Genomic DNA, 25,855 nt, shown 5'->3' with positions numbered 1-25,855 from the left:
TGCTATTGTCTGGGGAGCAGTTTAATGTTGTCTGTTGTCTTCTCCTACTGTCCTATTTTCAGCTTGGTTTTTTTTCCTGCGCTTCGCAGAATGGTGTCCATGCAGATTGCCTGTATTAACAGAGACTTGGCTACAAGTTGTTTCTGTGGAATACCCATCAGTGCTAGCAAAGCTAATTCTCAGATGATTATTCCCATTCAAAATACAAAACAAGGTACATTCCGAAGTAAGGGATCATTAGAAAAGTAGGGATGGGAATAAGGGCAAGGATACTTCTTGTTCATGGACATCAGACAGTCTAATTGTTTATATGCTAAGTAAGGCAAGCATAAGAGCCAGAAGCAATAATTGTTCACATACCAGAATGAGCTTATTACAGCCAGAGTCCCTTAATGTTGTCATAGTTGCCTCCACAGTGTTTTGTTTAACTCTATTTTCCGCATCCTTTACTCTCCACACTTTGGCCTTTTCTCCCACATCTAAAATAACCTCAAACTTAAGTACAAGAAATGAGGTTACATGAACCAGCTAATAGGAAAATTGGCTAAAATAAAACCATATCAAGTGAAACACAACTTTTCTACAGGGCTGTGACACATTTTCTGTTTGATCTCACATTATTCCTATCTCATTGCAGCCCATTACCTGTGGTTTTTGTCAATGTAGGTCCCAAAAAAATGACATGTCCTCCCTCTTTCTTGGAAGTAACCGAGTCAGCATTTATTCCATCTTTTATCTCTACAAATAAAGGCAGGTCTGAGGCAGGCCTAAAAAAAGGATACTTAGCTCTTGCTCAATCCCATCATAGGCTGGATGCATTTATATTTCAGCCTCTCATCTTTAAAACGAGTTTAGCATTTTTTATGTTTTTCTTTAAGTATATATAAAGAAAATAATCTTTTTGGTTAAACAAAAAAGATCTCATAGGTTCCCTGTCCTGTTGCAACATTTCTTTGGTTATATAAATATGGAACTATATAGTTCTAGAACAAGATGGAATTATCATGAAAGTCCAGTTGTGAAACCTACAAAAATACAAGTTTGGAAGGTGTCACAACACTTCAGAGGAAAGCTCTGGGGGGGGAAAAACTGTAGTTTTGTTTTACTGCTTAGGCAATAGCATGAAATTCCACAAGAAAATTTTTACATACACACCTTTATCACAATTATAAAATATTACTTAAACAGAAAATACTTCAGTAGATCCCAGGTAAATATGAATTAGTGTAAATGCATTGTGAAGTAGTCAATATCAATTTGATTGTATTAACAGAATATCATATTTAAGCTATAGGAAGTAACATTAGGGCTCTAATCAACACTGTTTAAATCTCAGGTGGAGAATCTGTGTCAACTCATTTAAAAATGGTGGAAATAAATGAGAAATCAGGGAATAGCAATAAAGGTAATAAATGGTTCAGAATATGAAACATATAAAGGAAGATTATTCCTACATTATGCCCACTGTTCTTATAGTGGGCCACAACCTTCTAACACACACACAGAGGCTCTTCCTGCACAGCACAAATATGACATCCTTAGGACATCTTTAAAAGAACCGTCTTACTTTTTATTTCTGCACAACAAAATAAACCGTCCTTAGGATCTTTTAAAAAGAACTCCTCTTGGCATCTTTGTCTGCTTAGTGGACATCTTATTTTTCCCGCCTTCCACCCCGCACCCTGTTAGAGCCCTTATTTTCATTTGTGCAGCAGCTTGTGCTTGTCATTTTCTGCTGCTTGAGAGTCCCCACTGCAGCCATTTACTGCATTTGTTTTCCACAGAGGTTTCCTTTGCTTGCAGCTCATCCGATTGCTATTTCCTTGTAAAACATTCATGAATAAAGTATGTTTCCCCTGGTGCACATGTGTTTTTTCCCTTTTTCCCTTTTCTTTTTTGTTTAGAGAAAGGTGTATTTATGGTTATGCAGATACCATCTGAGAATCTCAGCCACTTGGAGGACTGACAACTCCCTCTAAACAAAAAGGGAAAAAAAGAAAAAAACCCACGTGTGTGGGATCACTAGAAAAAACAAAATGATCCGCAGCTGGCAGGAGTCCAGGGAACAGGTGACATGAGGGGTGCCATCATGGTATTAGGTAACATCCAGTGACAATCCAGATGTTACATCAAACTTCTCTCTAGATATCATCAGTAATTCTATGGTAAAGCAAATTCCACTGATCCCTAGAGTGACAAGACATTACTTCCACATTAAATTATATTACCAGGCAGCAAGCTTGATGTGGATTACAGACTGGATTAAAAATCCAAGACAAAGAATAATACAATTAGAAACAGTGGATTTGAATGTAGATATATATAGTTATCTATAGCCACAAAAGATGTTACACATGAGATGCATAAAACAAAAACATATGGAATAAGAAGAGGTCTTAGAAATTTGGGCAAAAATATAAAACAGATTAAGTTTGCCAACTTCGCTTTTAATGTACCCAATCAAAACTTACTATGATGTTGCCAACCAAAAGAATAATGATAATATAACATATAAAGAAATGGTAAATGATCAAGGGAAAATCAAATCTTGGCAGGATATCAAAGATGAAGGAAAGAATATACAAAGAAGATACAAAGGATGACATATTTGAAAATATTTTCAAATAGTATCAAGACTTAAAAGAAATCTAAAAGCAACAAAAGTCATTAAAAGAAATGTTGGAATTTGAAAAAGAAATTACTTAGAAACAGCACTTACTAGGAAAAATTTATAAGTTACTATTAAGCATCCCAATTCAAGGCCTTGGGGCGGTCAAAGACTGCACCATTGCAGTACCACCCTGTTGCCTCCAGAGGGCTTTTGGGCAGTGCAGGGAGGCAAAAAACAAACAAAAAAAATCCTGGGCCCTTTCTGCACGGGCCAAAAACGACGGCCTGGGGGCAGTAAAAACGCCACCCCCAGGCCACCGTTCGCACAGGCGGCGCTGCTGCAACCTGGAGGTCGGAGGGCAGCGTGGGCGGGGCTGAGGAGGCCAGCAGGACGGCGACACGAGAGGTACATGGGAAAGGAAAGGTGGGAAGAGGTGGCTCCATGCGGAGCCGCCTGCCGTCTGCCGGCCTCTCCAGAGGCCGTCCGCATGCCTGCATGCAAACGGCCTCCGCCTCCACGCCGGCGGAATTCCTGCCGGCGTGGAGGCGCCCTTACGGCCGTGCGGAAACGGCCCTGGACACAGAGTGTAACACACTTCTCTTTGTGATAGTATTAGGAACAAGATCTACCAGACCATGGTCACACAGCCTGGAATGCTCACAACAACAACAAAAATCCTTTCCTGTCTCATTTGGACATACAGATGATGATGAGGAATCCAGTTTTGAAGGATTTTAACTCTTGTGTTTTAGCTTGGTTGCTGATTGAGCTAAGGTTTTTGTACTTTTAAAGTTATTGTTGATACCATATTGTTCTTGCTCATTTCATCTATACATTTTTCCATTTTTCCCCCCTCCCCCCTTTTCTATTGATTATTTTATGCAAGCAGCAGGAGATTCATTCTTCTTATTCTCTTATTCCATAGTTCTTTGTTAAATCCGGCTTCTTCCATCCATGTTTCAAACACTGTCCATAATTTCATGATATCTTCCATCTTTTCTTCCCATAGTTTATTTTTTGTCAGTCTCTCAAAGATCTCTAACTGTATTTGTTCCCATATGTATTCCATCCATTTTGATACTGTCCATTTTTTATTATCTTTCCAGCCCAACGCCAACACTGCGTGTGCTGCTCTAATCATTATTTTGTACAATGGTTCCAAACTTCTATTCACTCTTTTATCGTCCATTATTCCCACAATTAATAAATCATTGTTTATATCAATCTTTACTTTTACTAACTTTTCTACATATTTCAATATATTTTCCCAAAACTTTTTCACCATTTTACATTCTAGCCACATATGAGTATAATATGCTCCTTTTTCTCCACAATGCCAACATTTTGGGCTTAATCCTTTAATCATATAGGCTAGTTGTATTGGGGTTCTATACCATTTAAGTAAAATCTTTCTTTCTAGTTCCACATATTTTTCTATCTTTAACTCATATTGTTCTTGTTGACCTTCTTTTCCACTTACAGAGCTAGTTTACTGTTTTTCTTTGAAATAAATATTCAAAAACATTTAACCTACTGATGCCTCAATTAATGTAATTTTATTGGTATCTATTTTTATTTTTGAAATGTACCAGCAGCTGCTGCATTTCCCACCCTTGACATATACGCGAGTCAATAAGTTTTCCCAGCTTTTTGTGGTAAAATTAAGTGCCTCGACTTATATGCGGGTCGACTTATACACGAGTATATACGGAATATAAAAAGCTAACAGTGTTTTTGTTAATGGTAGTATAACTCAGTAACTGCTTGGCCAATTCCTCTGAAAATTCCCAGCCACTATAGTCAGCCAGGTGAGAGTGTTTTTAGATGTTCACATACCTGAAATTTCATACCTGGCCCAGGTAAAACGCCTTTTTCCTGGTGCTCCATGGTGAAGGACATGCAGCTGCCTGTGTGTAACTGTCACCCTTAGAATGTTTGTGCAGCTTAGAATGTTCACTCAGATGGCCAGATATGAGCAGTGAAAACAGTACATAGGCAGTAACTTGAGTGGAAGTGAAACACATACACACACACATACACACGAGGGAGAGGGAAGAGAGGGAGAGGGAGGGAGGGGTGGCAGGCAAGGGAAGAGAGGGAGGGAGAGGAAAGGGACAGAGGGGGAGGCATGCAAGGGAAGAGAAGTGAGAGCGGGGAGCGAGTGAGGGATGGCATGCAAGGGAGGGGAGGCAGGGGGTCCAGCATCTTGATATGATCCACCCACCCTAGTGGAGGGAAAGGGAAGGGAGGGAGGGAGGGGGAGGGTGGCATGCAAGGGAACAGAAGTGAGGGAGGGGGGGAAGGGGGGAGGGGAGGGGCAACATGCAAAGTGGAGACGTGGAGGAGGGAGGGAGACCCAGAGGCACCCTAGATTCCCTGAATACTGCGGTTACAGTTAAGAAAACCAGGCACGCATTACTCAGGAGTAAGCTCGGTACAGCAACCGTGACATACTTTGAATGGCTGCGTCACACCCCTCAGAGGGTTTCCTCAGAAGCGACACCCATTGCCACCAACCAAACTTACTCCCAAGTAAAGGATCATGACCAGCCAGTCTAGATGTGTGGGAGAGGTGCCTTTCCATTCCCCCTCCCCAAGGAATGCGGGCACACACATCAATGACATTGCACAGTATCAGGGGTAGAGCTAAGTAGGCACTAGGACCCAGGCAGAACATTCTAAAACAAAGAAAATTTGGCATGATGAGTTCTGTGGCAGAGGAATATACAACTCTACTAACACTTTTATGAGACAAACTATAGCAGCTACACTTTCCAGAAAGTTATAAACTTGGTTACTGAAAAGCAATGTACAGGAAACTGCTCAGAAAAGATTTCAGAAATGTCAGCTGGTCTGGTTGTTAACATGGACTCACCACAGTGATAATTTCTTCACAGTTTTTCAGATTCTTTGTGGTTACAATTCAAAGCACTGATTTATGAAGTCCTCATTGGAATTCGGAACAGGACAACTAAATAAAGCTTGCTTTCCATGGCAATCTCACACAAGTCAGGTTTTTTTCTTTTTGTTTAGATGGAAGAATCTTTGTAGCTATGCAGACAACATCAGAAAATCGTAGCCATTCAGAGGACTGGTCTACCTCCCATTAAGAAAGGCTTCTTAATGAGAAATAGACCAGTCCTCTGAGCAGCTGCGATTTTTCAGAAGGGGTCTGCATAGCTAGGAATACACCTCTCTCTTAACCAAAAAGAAAAGAAACAATATGTGTGCAGGATTGTCAGGAAAAACAAACTTTATTCATGAACGTTTTACAAGGAAACAGCAATCAGATGAGCTGCAAGGAAAGGAAACTTCCATGGGAAATAGACATGCAGCAAATGGGGGTAGCACGGACTCTCAAGCTGCAAAAATTGGGAGCGCAAGCTGTTGGGAAAATGGAAGTAAGTGCTCTAATTGGAGGGGGGGGGGATGGAGGGCAGGAAAAATATGATGACTCCTGCCTGTTTGTGTTCACACAGACAATCAGCTAATGTCTTTAAAACAACTTCGGGGGGGGGGAGTTCACATTTTAGTGATTTTGAAATAAGACCTCTTGAGCAAAAAGCTGTGCGGACTTCCTCCCCAAGATGCCTTTATTTGTGTTATTTGTGCTGAACAGAAAGGGGCTGGGTTCGTCTCTGTTCACAGGCCTTTTTCTGTGATGACACCTTGGTCGTGGAACAACCTTGCCAAACAAATTTCCCTGGTGCCATTATTATTGTTTCTCAGGAGCCAGGTGAAATGCATCCTGTTACCACACTTCAATATCAAGTAAGACTAACTATCAGCAACTATGTCCATGTATTTTATGTTGCTTCCTTTTAAAATGTGCCTGTTCTGCTCAATTGAATATGTAAGCAGCCCTGAATGATATATCAGTCAAGGGGGATTTTTTTAATTAAAAAAAACTTGAGAAAAACCCATATCCCGCTATTGCTATGCCCAGGATTTTCACTATTAATAAACAGAAGAACCTGTGTATAGCAAGTAAAACTATGTGTATCTCTTGAGCAGCCCAATCCATACTAGGATGGGGGTGGGAGAATGGGTATAGGGAGCAGTGGAGGGCTATGCTGATGTTTTTGCTCCCTCCACTGTCATAAGGGGCACCCATGCCACTTGAGGCAACAAACCCATCAGCATTAGACCACCTCACAGCTCTGTGATGGGCAAAATAGGAAATAGGCACCACTGTGGAGCTATGCTGGGGTCTGAGCAGATGTCAGAATGGGGGGGGGAGTCCCAGGGGGGCTGACTGGTGTCAGCTTTGACCAAAATGACAGCCTGGAAATGCTGACCTCAGAGCCCACCTCCTGTTTGGGCTATGGAACAATTCAGGCAGCAGGAGGGGTTTCAAATTACTCTCCTTTCTGCATCGCCCAAAGCTCCTATCGGAAGTGGCACAGAGCACCTTCACGACACCATTCCTGGCTTCCTCAGTGCTCTCCCCACAAATCTGGATTGCACTGTCAATTTCCCACTGTCAATGATACCTTAGTTTCAGTGCCACAATCCTCTGAATGAGCTTATAACAGGTGTAATAGTACTAACAGCAAAAGACTAGGAGGCAACCCATGAGAGAGTTTCTCTCAGTACTCCTGTACCAAACCAGCTGGAAGGTAGGATTGCCAACTTTTAGGCAGGGCCTACAGTTCTCCCGGAAATCAGGGGACCTCCAGACTACTGATATCAGTTCCCCTGAAAGCCACTTGAGGGAGGTGGTATTTGTTTGTTTGTTTGTTTGTTTATGGCATCATATCTCACTAAGTTCCAGGTACTGTCCCCAAATTTCCAGGATTTTCTCAACTGTAGTCAGCAGCTCTACCTGTAGGCAACTCCCCCCCCAACCCCCCCAACCCCCAGTAATGGTCTTTTTTTGTCTAAAATCCCTATCATCTATAAGACTGTTGTTTCTTCATTCAAAACACTACAAAGATTACGGTTTGGAATCTATTCTCACTGAGCAGTTTACTTACTTACTAGCTGTGATTTCTTGCAAAAGCTACTTTTCTTTTCAGGCTGCAGGCTGTGCCCCTGCAAGTACATACACTGTCAAACCGTCACTCAAACAAAAACAATAGCTTTGAGAATAACATGGTCGCCCCAAATTGCCTCACCAGAAAATTGTGTATAGGCAAAAAAGATAACTGGGAGGGGGGAGTTCTTCACTTTGGCAGATTGATACACGCAAGTGTTATGTGTAATTATATTTATATGCAATATTTATAAACGTCCTTTGCTTTATACAATAGGAGGGCATAAAGTAGAGAAATGTGTGTTTGAGTGATGCAGGCAAAATACCATTGCAATCTCATGACTTGGCAGCATATGGCACAAAGAAAGCAATTAAAAATGCCTGCCTTTAAATAACTACAGCTAAAATTAGGGCAGAATTAATCTACTAATCTCTGATTAGAATAATAACAATGTAAAATATGACAGATATCTAGGGTTGCTTGGCTTGGCAACCACAAAGAGACAGGGGGGAGGGGAGATAGGTATTCTTCATCAGTGTTTTGATACTAGCAATTATTATTTCCAGAGCAATTTTTTGTGTGTGATCAAGTGACAGCTGACTTATGACAACCACTTAGGGTTTTCAAGGCAAGAGGAATTCCGAGATGGTTTTCCATTGCCTGCCCATGCATCACAGCATGATGTTCCCTGTAGGTCTTCCATCCAAATCCTACCCAGGGCTGACCCTGCTTAGCTTCTGAGATGAGACAAGATAGGTTACCATGGGCCTGTCAAGGTCAGGGCACAGAAATGTTACTATTGAAATAATAAGTCATAGACAAATATACATCAAGACTTTGATTTTATATTCAGTTTGCAACGAAATCACTAATTCTTCTGAGTTTTTGTTGGTTATAGGAAATCACTATTTTTTCATTCATTTGATTGAAATTCCATTTGGAAATATTCAAAGAGAGCAATACTGGCTAGGGCCTTGTGTGGCACATCCATCATGAGTCAAATATATACATGAAATGCAAGTCAAACACATTCATGAAACATATATGTCCACTCATAAGTCAAACACATACATGAAACAATCTTTTTGGCCTACTCTGGCTTAAGTAGTAAGTAGATGTGCAACAAAGTCCTTCCTTGAGTGTGAAGGTTGTTAAGGAATAATGTGCAAGCAGTTATGCAATTTTAAAATAATTTTAGAAGTTATTCTTAGATTTGTGATTACAAGTTTACCAAGGATAAATTGTTTGTACAGTCGAAGGCTTTCATGGCCAGAATCACTGGGCTGTATGGCCGTGCTCTAGTAGCATTTTCTCCTGACGTTTCGCCTGCATCTGTGGCTGGCATCTTCAGAGTATCTGATGGTAGTAAAGCAAGTGGAGTATATATACCTGTGGAATGCCCAGGGTGGGAGAAAGAGCCATTTGCTTGTTTAACAAGTGTAAAGGGTGCAATTAGCAAGCTGATTTGTTGAGTGGGATTCACCCATTTTAGCATGTGAGTAACAATGAAGATAGCATGCTGCATAATCAATTAGTGAGGGGATCTGCATAGTAGTAGCCTACCCTTTTGATCCCTTCGATTGCTTACTGCCTGGGTGGTGTACACTAGCCCTTTGATTGCTTATTGCCTGGAAACATCCTGTGTCTGGGTGGTGTTCATTAGTCACTGTCTTGATTCTAGTATTTCTAGTGTTTTTTAGTATTAGAGCCAACTTTTGTTCATTTTTATGGTTTCTTCCTTTCTGTTGAAATTGTCCATGTGCTTGTGAATTTCAATGGCTTCTCTGTGAAGTCTGATGTAGTGGTTGTCAGAGTGGTCCAGAATTTCTGTGTTTTCAACTAATATTCTGTGTCCAACTTGGTTTATCATATGTTCTGCTATTGCTGATTTTTCTGGCTGAATTAGTCTGCAGTGCCTTTCATGTTCTTTAATTTGTGTCTGAGCGCTGCGTTTGGTAATCCCTATGTAGACTTGTCCACAGCTACACAGTCTGCATTAGACTCCTACTAATCAGATCCTATGAAGAGTCCAGCCACAGAAGATGCCAGCCACATACTCCTACCCATCAGATCCTATGAAGATGCCAGCCACAGATGCAGGCAAAACTTCAGGAGAAAATGCTTCTAGAACACGGCCATACAGCTGAGAAACCACACAACACCCCATGGATAAATTATTTTTTCTTAATATCAGGCCAGAGAGAAATTACAAAACTTTTTGTGCTTAATGCGGGGGGTGGGCAGTATTAATAAATATTGGTTTTGTTTATTGATTTGGAAGAGTGAAAAGGAGCAAGCAGACTAATAAAAACAAGGTTGTAAAGGGTACGCATCATAACAATAAAAAAGGTGTTGGTTGATTAAGAGATGGAATCAAGTCAAAGAGTATAGTTTGGCATAGGGGCAGTACAAACATTTAGCTTGGTCACGTGGAACAGTGCTCACTAGAGATGGAAAAGAAATCCCAGAGTTGTCTGCTTAACTGAAACCACAGTGTTTTCAGTGCTTTCTTCTGTACCATTGGAACAGAGAAAGCACAAAGAAACTTGTTCAATTGCTTGTTAAAGTTCAAGTTGAAGCACATTTCTCTCATATTTCTGTTTGTGTTGTATGTTCCTTTGAATCATCTCTTTGTAATCTTTTGTAATCTTTTCTTTTTATATTCCTCCACACACACCTAGGCTCATTCCGCACACGCAGAATAATGCACTTTCAAGCTGCTTTCAGGGCTCTTTGAAGCTGTGCGGAATGGCAAAAACAGTTGTGAAAGCAGCTTGAAAGTGCATTATTTTGCGTGTGCGGAATGAGCCCTACTTTCTGTTGTCCCTTAGGATATCAGTGCAGTCCCCTGTAGCATATCTTCCTTCAGGGTCTCATACCAAGTATCAAGAAGGTAACTGATGTAGCTTAAATCAAACAAGGGGTCAGGAACTGAACAAGCTGCATGCCCAGTGTTTATTTCAGAGTTAGTCACATAGAGCTACATCCCTGTAGCCGAAGAGAGTATTATCAAAAAATTATTCCTTCTACACAATCCTTTAAATGATCCCAACATTTGGACCCAGCCTCTTTCATCTGGCTCATCCATTTAACAATAATATGAAACAAACCATATTGCTGCCTGAGGGAAGTAGCTAAACCCGCTATTGAGAGAAATTGTAAATACAACAGACATTTGTGTGTGGTAAAAACATTTTATTAACAAAAATTGGTTCAAGGTAAACAAAAATCTAAGGCGCAGCATGGGGGTCTGGTCTTCTGATCTGTGTACTGGGCAGCATAAGTGCTGTCCCCCAGACACCTAAATTTTTCTCAGCACGCCTGCCGATGAAAAATTATGACACACACTAGAGCAGCTGTGAGATTCCAGATGGGCGGTCGCCACTTCCTGAAGACTCTTTGCTGCCTGGGATGCAAACCATCAAAGCCCATGTCTGGGCAGGTGAACCCTTGGCTTGCTCCACCCCAAGCCTCCTGAGGAGGTTCCACCAAAGCGGGTATTTTGCCCACTGCCCCCCAGCTAAAGATCAGTCCCCCATGTGCAAATCGCCAACCCAACAACAATAACGCACATGCATTAACAAAAACTAGAAACCAGGGAGAGGTGGGTGGGAAACGCACTTGATCAGGCAAATGGGGAGGTGGGAAGGCCTAAATAAGTCACCTGGCCCCACCTCCCCTGGTGACGTCAGGGCGCCCAGCGTCACTGCTGGGCACCCTGAGGCTTGCCAGGCCCATGCAGCTGGCAGCCAAAGCCTCGTGAGCCCAGAGGAGCTCGCGAGGCTGTGGGAAGGAGGCAGCTCACAGAGGCTGTCCCTTCCCCACCAGCAATGGCCACCGCGGTAAGCCGCGGCTGCTCTATAACTTCACTACAAAGCAGACCTCTTACTATGTTATATACAAAACAGAGGAGGAAATGAGTTTATGTCTGCACACGCATACATGAGGAAATGATTCAGTCTCTGCTGACAAAAATGTATTACATAAATGGCAACAGGGTTCCCAAACTGGTTGCTGGCATTTTATACAAGCTATCTGAAACATAAGTGAGGTTGCTGCTTCCTGATATTTACTGTATATTGGTTTTTAAAAATTACAGTACAATATTGATTCCTTGTTCTTAAAGTTCAACCTTCCTTTTGTCTTTGTACTCAGGTCAGGTGTCTTAACTCTCCTGCAGAGATTTAGCAGAAAAATCTACCTGATAGCTGGTTTCTCTTAGGATACAATGTCCATTTCTGGATGTTTCAGGCCTCCTGTAATCCAGAATGTTCAAATCAAATCAAAGGGACTCAGCATGGAATGCCTAACTTCCAAATACTGCTCATGGAGAAAAGTCCTTCAGTGGTCCTAACACCACTAGCTTCTTGTCAGGTCATGGGTGCACAACCAGACTCCTGATAATATTCCAGGGAACTCAACTTAAAATGTGCATGCTGTTATAAGGAACCACTATATGAAGCTTCTGACTTCCCTCCCATTCTGCTTTCATCAGTAGAAAGGATGGCATCCTTTCTACTGCTATCCTTTCTACTGATGAAAGCAGAATGGTATGAAACCCTGAAGGAACATATGCTACAGGGGTCTGCACTGATATCCTAAGGGACAACAGAAAGAAGGCGTGAATGGAGCTTTTTGCCCCTTTTCTCTCATTACATGTGCATTAGGAAGGACATATGAAGAAAGAGAAAATGGGCAAAAAACACCACCAGGAGGGAAATTGAAAGTTCTTTGTTCTACCTCACAGTGCTCTCTCATAGCACTGAGACATGAGTACCTTTTAAGGTGTGTTCCCTTCATATATGTCAACAGTGAATTTAGTTGCACATTCATGACCTGATATGTGTTGACTGTATTGTGTAGTTGGCCCTTAGACAGATCACATATGCACAGTCTGGTACTTTTTCCATCTTCCTAAGTCAGTATAAAACACGGTTTACAATTATGTAGGATAAAGAAATGGACTAATCTGAAGTACCTGAACCATGATATGCAAATATTCCTGTACATTTGAAGCCAACTTTCTAAACAGAGAGAAAGCTTAATTAGAAATGAGATTTCCCCTAATGTATTGGTTCTCCTTGTTCACAGAGATGCTAACCTTCATCAGAGAGACTTTTAAACACACAATCCCCCTTCCCTTGTATTCTTACAGTCTGAAAGAGTAGAGGTAAACAAACATATACACACACATATATATATTTAAAGGGAGAGAAAAACAACAGTGATCTCATTGTGAGGGTCTATTACAGACCCCCAAGCCAGACTGAGGAGTAGGATGATTCCTGGAATAGACGACCAAACATACAGAAAGGAAAGTAGCAGTAGTAATAATGAGAGATTTAAATTGTCTTGATATTTGTTGGAAGTCAAATTCTGTCAAGATTATAAATCCAACAAATTCCTCACTTGCCTTGCAGACAATGTCATGGTCCAGATGGTGGAAGAGGCAACAAGGGGATATGCTATTTTAGATCTGTTCCTAATCAACAACGATGACTTGGTTAATAGGTTGGAAGTGGTAGGATCCTTAGGTGGGAGTGACCATGTTCTCGTGAAGTTTGTTATACAGTGGAAAGGGGATGCCAAGCATAATCAGACATGCATTCTACACGTTAAGAAAGCTGATTTCAGAAGATTTAGGAAACTACCATGATTAAGAATACTAAAAGAGAGGGGAATGCAGGATGGATAGGAGTTTCTGAAAATTGAGATCTTGAAGACACAATTTCAAACAATTCCAATGAGGAGGAAAAATAGGAGGTGTCTAAGGAACTCAGGATAGATGCCTAAAGAATTTTCTACTGAGCTGAGATTTAAAAGGGACATGTACAAGAAATGGAAAAAGGGGAAAATCACCATAGAGGAATTCAAACAAATAGCCTAAACATGTAGGGAGAAAGTTAGAAAAGCTCAGAATGCACTCAGGCTTGCCAGAGAAGTTAAAAACAATGTTTAAAACCCTCTTTTTTGGTTATGTCCATAGCAAAAGAAGGAAAAATGATTTGATAGGGTCACTGCATGGAAAATATGGCAAAATGGAGAAAAGGCAGAACTATTCAACAACTTCTTTGCCTCAATTTTCTCTCAAAAGAGAAAGAGTGCTCAACGAGGGGGATATGGAACAGAAGATACAGTAGGGGAAAATCAGCACAAAATTAAAAAAGTAGTGCAGGAATACCTGGCTACCATAAATGACTTCAAATCTCAACAGCCTAATAAACTACATCCCAGGGTATTAAAAGGACTGGCAGAAGTAATCTGAGAACCACTTGCTATAATCTTTGAGAACTTCTGAGAAAGGAGAAATCCCAGCAGACTGGAGGAAACTAATATTGTTCCGATCTTCAAAAAGGGGAAAAAAAGAACACACAAACAGCCTGACATCAATACCAGGAAAGATTCTAGAGCACATGGTCTGTAGGCATTTAGAAGGGAATACTGTGATCCCTAAAAGTCATCATAGGTTTCTCAAAAACAAGTCATGCCAGAATAATCTTCTCTCTCTCTCTCTCTCTCTCTCTCTCTCTCTCTCTGATAGAGTGACAAGCTTGGTAGATTAAGCGAATGCTGTGGACATAGCATACTTTGACTTCAATAAAGCCTTTGAAAACATCGCCCATGACAGTCTTTCAAGCAAGCTAGTAAAATGTGGGCTAGGCAATGCTCCTGTTAGATCAGGGGTAGGGAACCTGCGGCTCTCCAGATGTTCAGGAACTACAATTCCCATCAGCCCCTACCAGCATGGCCAATTGGCCATGCTGACAGAGGCTGATGGGAATTGTAGTTCCTGAACATCTGGAGAGCCGCAGGTTCCCTACCCCTGTGTTAGATGGATTTTTAATTGGTTGACTGACTGAACCCAAAGGATGCTCACCAATGGCTCATCTTCATCCTGGAGAGAAGTGACTAGGGGGGTGCCACAGGGCTCTATCCTTGGTCCAGTGTTATTCAATATTTTTTATCAATGACTTGGATGATGAAATAGAGGACATGCTAACCATATTTGCAGATGACACCAAATCAAAATTTAGATGATACTGATATGTCAGAATAGCACGTACTTTAAACTTGTTTTTAATCTCTACATGTTTAGCCATCAGGTTTAAGCCATCTGTTCTGGTTAATCAATTAAATTATGTTCCTTTATGTGAAATGTTAAAATTAATCCCTTCTACTTCTCACTGTTAATGGGATGGTACTGATTATTTGAAGTTAGTTTCACTAAAGCTGTCTTAACCCAACTGACAGCCACATTGTGAAAGTCCACTTTTTATATCATAAATGCCTACTCTGAAACAGGTTCCATATTTGACTGGACAAATACTTTGAAATTCTTCCTCTCGCTTTTTTGAGTGGAAGTGAGGATTAACCTTGCTTTTGGTAGGCCCTGGCACTTTCCTTCTTCATACTTCCCAGAAACCAACCAGGGCTTACACTTCTTTAGTCAACTTCAAATCTGACTTTCTTCAGAACAGCATTCAGCCTGACTCACTATGGTTGATTCTGCACAGCAAGTGTACAACCTGTTTCCCTGTTTTCCCATTCACATGTGTTCTGTGCAGGCACCAACTGGAGGCCACAGAAACAATCCAGGTTGCTTTCACACCTTTGCACAGAGATACTTCTGTTTTTTTTTAATGTGGCAATACATGAGTTTGTCTCATGATATGACTGGCTGCACCTGCATAGCTATGCAGATGCAACCCACAAAGAGGGCAAAGGGGCCTCCATGCAATGACCAGGCAATGGCAGGCAGATTCTCCCTGACCATGGAAGGGTGGGAAAAAACACCTCCTGCCTGGTTGTTATGCTGGAGTGACTCCAACCTGGGACTTTTCAAAAGGATCACTAATTGAGCGATTTTTGAAAAACCCAGATTGGGGGAAATAAAATGGGGCAGGCTTGTTTTGGGGCTGGGACCTGTGCAAAGTCCCCCTTCAAAATGGATTGTATGCTACTGTACACCATCTCTTCTGGCCCATGCAGAATTGAACTATAAGACATGATTCAAACCACTAACAGGGATTGTAACAACCACTCTACTGTTACTGATAGATTTGTAAGCAGAAAATAAAGAAGCAAGCAAGAGTACATTAAATTATTTGGAGAGTGTTGATTTTATGTCTGATGAGACATACATTTGTTTTTTAAAAACCTAAACACAACAAGACCTATAACTGAAGGATATCTTTTTCGCCTTAGCTATTCTATTGTTTACCAATTGTATTCAGCGTGATAAGGACATTTAATGAAATATTCTTAAATTGTTACTGGGTTGACTGAATATCCACTACATTGTAGACAGTGTACAATGCAGTTACACTTCCATCTGCTTGTCAACTTGTACATGGGAGTCAGACACACAAAGAAAACGTGTTGCTGTTCAAGGGTTGGGGGGCAAATCAACGTGGGTACCCATTGGGGAACAAATAGTAAAAGTGGAGTAAATCTCACTAAGTTCAGTCAGCCTTTTCTCACCCTTTACAGTTTTTCTAAACATTAGGAAGAACTTCCTGACTGTCAGGGCTGTTCAACAGTAGAATTCACTGCCTGGGAGAGTTGGTGATTTTTAAACAGAAGCTGGATTCTTTGGAGATTTTTAAATAGAGGCTGGATGAACATATGTTGAGAGTGCTTTGATTGTGTGCATTGTGATTGCATTGCAGGGGGTTGGATTTGATGGCCCTTATGGTCTCTTCCAACTCTATGGCCCTTTCCACACGGGCGGTTAATGGCACCCTGGGAACAGCAAAAATGCCGTCTCCAGGGAGCCATTCGCACAGGGGGCGCAGCTGCTTCGCAGCTGCGCCGCCCTCGCACCGACTGACTGGCGCAAAGCCGCCGTTTTCCGACCTCGCTTGGGGAGCGAGGTTTTCGGGAAACGGCGGCTTGGAGCTGCTGCCGTGCGAACGGCAGCAGCTCCAAGGCGCCTCCCCCACATTCCCCTGCACTTACCTTGTCTCCAGCCGTCCGGCGTGTCGCCGAGGCCTGGGGACACCCCCCCCCCTGCCCTGCGACGCTGGAGCAGTTGCGCAGGGCCAGGAGGGCGTGTCTCCAGGCCTCAGCGACGTGCCAGACAGCCAGAGACACGTCGGGTCGGCTGGGCGACGGTGCTCCGCGGCGCTGTCATCCCGGCTGTTTCTGGGACCGTTTGTGCGAATGATCCCAGGGGGGTTGGGTCGGCGTGGGATGTGCCGACCCAACCCCCATCAACACTGTGCGGAAACGGCCTATGATTCTATGATTCTTCCTTTTCTTCCTAATTATATTTTCTTTATATATTCTTTAAAATCAGGTGAGAGATAGAAGCAGTTAGTGTCTGGGGGGCTGTGGTGGTTCTTGGTATTCATGATAATGTGTCGATATTTATTCTCAGTGTGACTTTACCTTCTGAATGGACTAGATGTAACTAATTTTCCTCATAAACCAAACTTTTATGGATTAAAACCAGTAGTGATATTTGTACTTGGATATTACTAGTGCCATTGAAATCAGATATTACAGCTTCTCCCACCAGTTTCCAAGTCACCCTCAGCAATAATGAAACTGTTCTGAATCCAAAAGGGGGGAAAAAAATCTCTAATGCAGCTTACTTTCTCCATCTTTCTCTTCAGTTCATCATAAACCAAACTAAAACAGAACAAAATACTTGTTATTGATACATCTTCTGTTGACCTGCTACTTAACCCAGCTTTCTTTTCTTGTTAGTACCAGATACTGACATGGACTGGGATGCTCTGGTCCAGCCTCTTATCTTACAGCCAAGCAGAAACTAAGCCATAGGATTTGTTGGCTATTCCAGGACCCGTCTCCTTAGCTTACCTAGTTTAACACAACCACACTGACATCACAACACCTGCTGGGAGGATTAAAGTCTATCTCGTTCTAAAACAATCTCCCTCAACCAGCTGGTTTAACACTTCATATTAATCCAGGTCCCACTACATCTGCTACTACTTCCAGAGTCATGTTTCCCATCTGATATGGAATTGTAATACAGGTATTAAGGTTTGTTTATTCCTGGCTAGGACAGAGATTCATTTCATTATAGCACTTACTCTTAAGACGGTGATGCCTTCAATCAAGGAACCTTTTCAAAATATACATTTGAATGCCCACATCTTGCATATTCAATAAACGGACCAAACACGTCATAGACAGCTTTGAAAAGTATAAACTTCTGAAGAATAGATCCATCAATAGCTCCTAGGCATTATAACTAAACATATCTTTAATTTATTGCATTCACATCCTCCCTTTTTTTCTGCACAGAATGCCTTATGTAGAATCGCCAGGAGGTCTCCAACCAGGTACTGGTTAGACGTGCTTAGATCCTACAGCATGTCTTTAATCATACCCAGTGCATACATGAAGCATCCATGTTGGAGGCCAGTAAATTTGATTACCATATGCTGAAGAAAAACAAAAAGGAATGGTCATCACGTCCAGGTTTCCTAATGGAATGGTCCTAAAAGGAATGGTCATCACGTTCAGGTTTCCTTGTGAATTCCTAATAACTAGTCGGCTAGTTTGGAAATAATTACAAGCTAAACATAGAAGGATGCCTCTTCTGATATACTGAATGCATGTAACTTGATGCTAATGCTGCATTTCCAGCCCCCACCCCTTTAAATCAGTTCACAAGGAAGAAAAGTCCATAAATGTAGGGCAACCACATTGGCAATGAGGTAGCAGAATTATTATTAAATCTCCTCCTTGAAAATCCCCTTCTAGAGTCAAACTAACATGAAAGAGAATTAAAGAAAACAAAACAACCCCCAACTGAATAGTATAATCTTTAAGTGGCACGGCTTTGCTTTTCTGTCCAGCATTTTTCCTGTCCAGCATCTTTGCAGGTTTTGCAGCTACACATTTACATCTAGTTATGTCATGCAGGGCTTTGGCAGTCTCCCAAACTGAAGGTAATTCATGTTATTATGATCAGAAAAACCAGCGACAATTCCCCTTTTTCCAGCCTTAAAACAAAGAGGACTTGGGAAGTGACAGCTGGGACTAGGTAAAGAGCTTTGCAGTGCTAAGGCAAATAGGATTTGTTTGCCTATTTATTTTTATTTTTCAGCTTCTATACAGTTAACATACTGATACGCATGCCTTAAAACTATTTCTAGCAAAACATTATGGATGAAAGACCATTAGGGGAGTAAAAAACCTGCATCTTCATTTATATTGTATTTCCCATTCTGGTTCAATATAAAGGGAATCTAATTCAGTACTAGTTTTTAAGATATCCCAAAAGCCCTGTACCTGAAAATCTGGTTGATTGTTTTAAATTAATAATGCATCTCTTTTCGACCCATTTTGTAATCAAGACAGACTTGTGTAGTAGTAGTTTGAGGCAACAGTTTCACCTGCTGCTAAAGAAGGGGAGCAATTTGGCACCCTTACTGGAGAGTGAGATGAAGGATGAAGTAGAATGGAGACACAAGGGATGCAGAGTGGTCTCAGCCAGTCATTTCACCACTTATGTCCACTGTGGGCACTACTGTCTACTCAGCAGGAATATACTTACATGGTCCTCCAGAAGAAGTTCTAGAGCCCCCATCTCTACCCCCTGAAACTGGGTTACGGTTGCCATCTTCCAGATGCAGCCTAGGCAGCTCTCACAATTACACCTGATCTCCAGAGAACACAGATCAGTTCCCCTAGATAAATGTCTGCTTTGGAAGGTGCACTGTGTTGCATTATCCCCAACTAAACTCCCTGCTTTCCCTAAATTCTGCCCTCTCCAGGAGTCACTCCTGAATCTCTGGGAAATCTGATCTCCAGACTGTAGAGTTCAGTTCTCCTGGAGGAAATAGCAGCTTTGTAGAGTGAAGTCTATGGCTTTATATTCTACTGAAGAGCCCCCATCCCCAAACTCTGACATCACCAAACCCCGAAACCTCCAGGAATTTACTGAATAACCTTCACATGGGGCAATATCTATCTATCTGTGGAGAAGGTATAGTTCTTCTCAATTCCTCTCCATTGCTCTGGCTCTTTCTGACCCATGAAGGAATTTTGGGGTCATGAGACCTGCTTGGAGGAATAGCCTCACATCTTGATGGAGCTGGACTGAGAAGGAACAAGGAATTGAAATTTCTCCTCCTTCCACTGAAAGGAGGGCAATTTCCTCCCCCCTTGTTCCTTTTTATTTTACCCCACTGAGCCTCACAACCATTCTTTTGCATAGATCCTGTGGCCCACAGAAGTGATCTTTCTGGAGTTCAGAGGAAACTGTAGTGGTGAAGAGGAATGTCAGTAAATTCTGTGGCCATTCCACACGTGGATGGTAGAATACTATGCGCTGTAAAGGTACCAAATCTCTATCACATTCTCAGCAGAGTCCCTTCCTGAACCAATGGATAAATGGCTCTTCTTACACTGCCACTGTTAAGTGACGATCAGTTTTGCTCCTGCAAATACATTTTGCATTTTCATATTGGTTATTCTCAGTAACAGGAAAGAAGTGTAACAGAAATAAGAGTCTACAGTTATCCTTGTATCCTTGAAAGCTCTTTTAGTTTGTATCCTTTCCAACAATGTGTAATAGGTGCTCCATAGATTCAGTTCTCCTGAAGTGATATATCCAGTCACTGTAATAAACACTATAATAAAAGGAGGGAGGTGCTAGTTTAGCTTCTCAAATCACTCCATTTCTTAATACATGATATTATCTAGAGACTTTTATAAATTGACACATATTTAATAAGCCCTTGGAGTTCAATGTTATAAACAAGCTTCTATAATCTGAGTTCCCTGTAGTCCTTTAACCCCCTGGGACAATTATATCTAATTTGTAAACATTAGTAGAAGGCCTCATTGTTTATATGGGCATGCAGCTGCTATTCTGTTCCAGAGGATACCAGGATAACATATTAGCAGTTCAATCCTAAACAGAGTTACACTCTTCTCAGATCATTGAAGTCAATGGTCTTAGACGGGTGTAACTCTGTCTAGGATTTCATTGCCCATGCTGTACCACCAAGCTGCAGTCCAGAAAGGCCACAACACAGTGGTACAAACTCAGGTTTGCATGTAGGAGATCCTACTTGGAAGCCCAATATCACTAGTGTAAGGATCTCATTGAGGAGAGTTGGGGAAATCTTGAATGAATTCAGAATGGACATTGCACAGTTACTGACAGTCACAGCAGATGGTAGTGAGCTAGATCCACTTATGCTGACACCAAGTAAAATCACTTCTTATTAAGTCCTACTTGTCAATGCAACTATCAACACAGCCATTTAGTGTGGTTTGTTGTTTCATTTCCATTTTTGACTGATCCTCCCATTGTTCCCCAGACAGATTGCTTTTTCAACTTCTGTGAGTATTAGAAGCACTTTAACACTTTGGTGTAGTAGAGCTACTACCATAACAATGGAAGCCTAAGCACATCTGTTTACATAACTGTGAGTGGGGATAATAACTGAAGAGTGGATGTATTTCTCAGAGTTGGGATGTGCTAATTCAATATGTGTGGACCCCAAAACCCACACAGCTTGCATGCTGATGTCTTTCAGTTATTACAGGTCAGCAAAATGGTAAAGAGAATCTAGAGGATTGATTGATCAAAAAAAAAAAATCCCGAGGAGCAGATTATTGCCCCCCCCCCATCCCCACACAATGTTTTCCATACTTTCAAAGTGCTCTATAGAAATGATTCACTGGTACATTAAAATGTTTTTGAACAAGCTATTGGTTTTGACGGGTGATCCAACCTCTTTAGGTTTTTCCTTTACCATAACGAACAAGGAGAAGACTCACAGCTCATGAATGTGCAAGCACCAAGTTGTCATAGGAACAATTCTATTACTACTCCTATCTTTCCAACTTCAAGAAGCAGATTTCTGCAGAGAATTAATCAGCTGAATTGAAAGCTATCCAATTTTATGTGTGTCCCATAGTTCCACTATTGGTTGGACATAATTCATTCTAGCTGTATACATGTATGTATAAAGACACAATAATTTTAAAACTCTAACTGTGTGTGTATGTTTAAGAAAAAAGCACCTTTTGGAACCAGAATGAACCTGAGTCGAAGCCACAGTGGATTTTTGTATGGCTAATGTAATTGTATGAATAGAATTTGGATTTGATGGTGCCAAAATAGTATAACTGAATTTTGCTGTCTGATCATTTGGACAGCAAGTCTCAGTTCAAGGTCTCTAAATGCAAATCAAATCTAGTATCAAGGCTCATAGCTCAATTGTAAATAGCTAGAATTATTATCTGCCTGATTATAAAGATATACCTATCAAAACAGGTCTCAAACCACTACCTAAAAATCACAATGAATCACAAACAAGATGCACTGAGTTGGACTCTTTGCCCAGAAATCTATACATAAAGAAGGTTAATCATGAATTGTTTTCCTTTCTTTGAGATAATCCCCAGAGATCTGGAGTGAAGTTCAGATCAAGACTGTGAATGAATTCTGCCTCCCCTTTCTCCAAAACATTACCCCATGCTCATTTTTCTTTGGGCATAAAGTGTCCAATGCCATTGATCCAGGATTTCTTACTCTGATTTTATAACACCCACCTACCCCCTGTTTAATAATGACTGAACCAATAACAATGACTGAACCAATTGTTTCAGTACTGCTTCACAGAGACTTGTCACTCCTTGGTGATTCAAATATTCATCGGCAAATAGCAAAATGCTATTCCAGAACAAGGAGTTCCAGAGGTGCACTTTCAAAACAGACATGACAGCCACATTTCAAACATCAGTCAGTGGATAGACGGTTCTCACTAAAGAGGGCAAGCGAGATGACTTGTAAGGAACTGTCAGGGAGCTGTCAGCTCCTATCCCGTGATTCAGAAAGGAAAAGGGAGGCTGCCATAGAAATGCCAAATGGGCTGCTTATATTTTCCCAAGGAGGGAGGACGCATTAAGTGATTCTATAGACTGTATTTGAATTTAAATGAGTATTGTTAATAGCAACAGCTGAGGAGGAAGTACACAAGTAGGTGGTTGTGGTGGAGGAGGATCAAACTGGGATGTCAGTAGCAGTTCCCTGGCAGTCTGCAGAAATGGAACTCTTCAAGCCAGATACCTGATACAGGCAGGTCAATGTGTATTGGAACATTAATCATTCAGTAAAAAAGGCTGGAGTCTACATATTACATATTCAGTCATATTGCAGACAAGGCAATGTAGAGGATGTGGATGCCCATAGATATGCAGGCATGCCAAGGGAACAGGTTTCTGGGTTTAAAAAATAATAATAACTGCAATAGCTCGCTTCCCATATTCTTCTAAAGAGAAATGTATATTTTCTTTGCTCTTTTGAACAAGAGCAAATAGCATAGACTGGGCAGACACCAATATGCACTTCATTGCAAGGCTACTGAATGTAAGGTAATGACCAAAGGAAGATACTATGAAAGCATAGGAAGAAAAGCAATGTCCAACCAACCTGTGTTTTGCCCCCTGTCCAAGCCCTCATCATGACAATCACTCCAATGCACACAGCAATCTCTCTTACAGAATCGACATTTACTAACCAATGGCAGCTCAGGTATCACAGTTCTCTTACATCTTTCAGACTGGGAAAAAATGTAATTGGGTGGCAACTTTTTCCATTCTAGTAGTTTCTATTGTATCTGAAGTTACATATGTTTATTTATTCAGTTTGTTTCACTGGAAGTGTATCCGAGCAAAGGTTCTCTTTAGGCAACAATTTCAGAGTACAGTAGGAAAAAAAAGTTTCATTATCCTCCCAGTGTAGGTAGAAATCCCCCACCTCTTTGATGCCTTCTTAGCATCCCTTGGACTTTGAAATTTGTCTGAAGTAGATGTGCTTCAGGCAAACCATATTCCTGTTATAAGTGAAGATTCTAACTTCCTTTGTAGAGGTCTACATTTATATGTAGTATGGCTGCCAAGGTTTATATGCATATAGGTTTGAAAAACTCATTGATACACTCATCATGTTGATGTGCACAAACATTTCCTCTTGGAGAATTCTTGGGTAGAGAACACTTTGCTGGAGAACACAGGTCCTGCTATATTCCATACATGTATGTGAGACTCAGAAAAAGTCTGTGAGACATAAGTGTTTCCATAATGTGTATAAGCTCCACCACTTCCAAAGCAGCTAACCCAGTTCTTCTGGAGAACTGTAAACATCTGATGACGCTGGAGTGACATGATACGGCACATTCCTGCTGGGTCCCAATTCCCCATATGCTCATCTTGGACAGATCTACCTACCCAATCCCATTGAGATCACTATTTTTACCTTATCAGGAATCCAAGCCTACCTAATATGACATCTAATCCCAGATGTTCCTCCTTGTCCCATTGCTTTGCCTTTGCCTTGCATTGCTTTATACCACGTCTTCTAAAATCCTCTGTCCTTGAACAGTACATTGTCATACACAACAGAGAGTTGATCTTCATAGCAAAGTTTTTCCCCCTTAGCTTTGTCAGATTGTTTTAAATTCCTAAATGCATTTTACATCCTTTGCCTTCCAACAATTCTTCCTCTAAGAAAATATTGCAGTTTCTCCTTCTCCTTCATTTCAAATCCTTCCTGATCTTTGATCCACTTCAGCACAATTTATTTTAAATTGCAAGCAGAATTTTAAAATACGCTCAAACATACACATCATTACAGTTCATTTTTTCATAGCAAGAGCAAAGCAAAACCAAGACACATTCCTTCTTATCAGATCACTGTTATTGAGATTCTTAATTAAAGTTATACATTTTTCCCCAAATGTCCTTCCAATCCACCTCACAAGCATTCCTGCACCTTAAATAAAGAGCTATAAATGCATGTAGAGTTGAATAGTAAACGCTCCAGCTCTTACCTTTGAAGAGTCACATTTATCCCTGGTTTGGTACTATAACCTCCACAAGGTAGTTAGATCTTCTTTCTAAGCCATGCATTTTTATAAAAAAAATAAAGATGTAATGCAAAAAAATCCTGTTACACTCCAACTATGCAAAATGAAGATCCTCGGCAGATGGAACGTGATTCAGTGAAGTCCAATGACTGAGCCTCTGTTACATCCACAGCACCAAAAATATATATGCAGAAGATCAGGGAGTGGAGAGTGAATAAACTTGATTCTTTTCGTCTTTAGTCCCCCCGAGATTCTGTTCTGAAGGATTAAGCAGCCTGCAGGCTTTCGGCTTTGCAAGTATCAGGATCCCAAGACATGCCAGGGTACCACATGCATGTGGATTTTGCAAGTCTTCAAGTTCATGTCAGCGTCAGTGCATCTCTCTCTGTGTGTGTGAGTGTGTATGTGGGTAACCGAGAAAGAGAGGGATATCCACCCACCCACCCACATATACACACGCTCACACCGATGGATGGATAGAGTGGGTAGAAAAACAGCAGACCGGAGTGATCTCACAAAGTGCTCTAGGTGGCAGAGCCTGCACGGCTTGTAAAACGAGCAGTGTGCGGGCGGGCGGGGGGCGGGGGGGCGCACAAAAATCCACCTTCAACTGCCGCTTGATAAATTCTTCTTCCCTTTTTGGATAGGAAAGGTGGTATTTGCAGCGCCAGACTCCATCTACGGACGAGTCTGTCTTCTCAGCCCCGGACAACAAACGTAAGAAAATACTTGCCAAAATTTAGTTTTTAAAATAATAAATCAAAGTGGGCGGAAGCAATCAAAACTCCGGCGGGGAAGGAGATTCCGGACCCCCCCCCTCCAAACTCCCCGCCTAGTCCCGTGTCCTAACGTGGCACTGCGCTGGTTCCTAAGCCACCGCGTAATAATAGATCCATAAGCTGTATAGCCACTGCCTGGCATGCTTAAGTCTTCGGCGGCATCACCGCACATTTGTCAGCAGAAAGCATGTCAGTTCTGTGCCCAGGGAAGGAGGGAGGGACAGCGAGAGGGAAGGAGGAGAAAGCAAAGAGCTTCATCACCCCCCCCCCCCCCGCAGCTCCTGCCGCAAAGGCTTATTAAAGCCCCAGCTGTGCCAAAACGCTGAGTGCAAAGGAGGGGGGGAAGTCCACCTCCTTGGGAATCTAATACTGCCCTCCACTCCATTCATACTATTCAGGAGTCTGTTCCTGGTCTTGATGTATTTTTAATGCCAAAGATGGGAAGGTGAGCTTGGAGGAGGGATTTGATGGGTATTGGGGGATCCCTTTGCAGGGAATGGTTTCAGGAAGCCTTAATGAACTAAATCAAAATACAGCTCTCCAAAGGAGGACTAACCAGTCCTCTCTGCTGACTGTTCTCCCTTCCCTCCCGAATCAATAATTCTCTTTCTTCTGGTCTCTTCTGGT

The 25,855-nt window shown here is 41.6% G+C and overlaps 1 protein-coding gene across 2 annotated transcripts in view; it reads right to left on the bottom strand.

Moving 5' to 3' along the window:
• LRFN2 (leucine rich repeat and fibronectin type III domain containing 2) overlaps nucleotides 1-25,438 on the bottom strand; it is a 367,689-nt gene extending 342,251 nt beyond the window's left edge. For both annotated transcript variants that reach the window (XM_048516371.1, XM_048516296.1), the window contains exon 1: nucleotides 24,414-25,438. The gene's annotated coding sequence lies outside the window, so the exon portion shown is untranslated. The remainder of the gene's footprint in view (nucleotides 1-24,413) is intronic.
• Nucleotides 25,439-25,855: the final 417 nt, after the last annotated feature.

Source organism: Sphaerodactylus townsendi, linkage group LG01 (genome assembly GCF_021028975.2).
Source record: "Sphaerodactylus townsendi isolate TG3544 linkage group LG01, MPM_Stown_v2.3, whole genome shotgun sequence".
NCBI classification, from domain to species: domain Eukaryota; kingdom Metazoa; phylum Chordata; class Lepidosauria; order Squamata; family Sphaerodactylidae; genus Sphaerodactylus; species Sphaerodactylus townsendi.
Note: the sequence above shows the minus strand (reverse complement) of the source record. Positions and strands in the feature narration are given on the sequence as shown.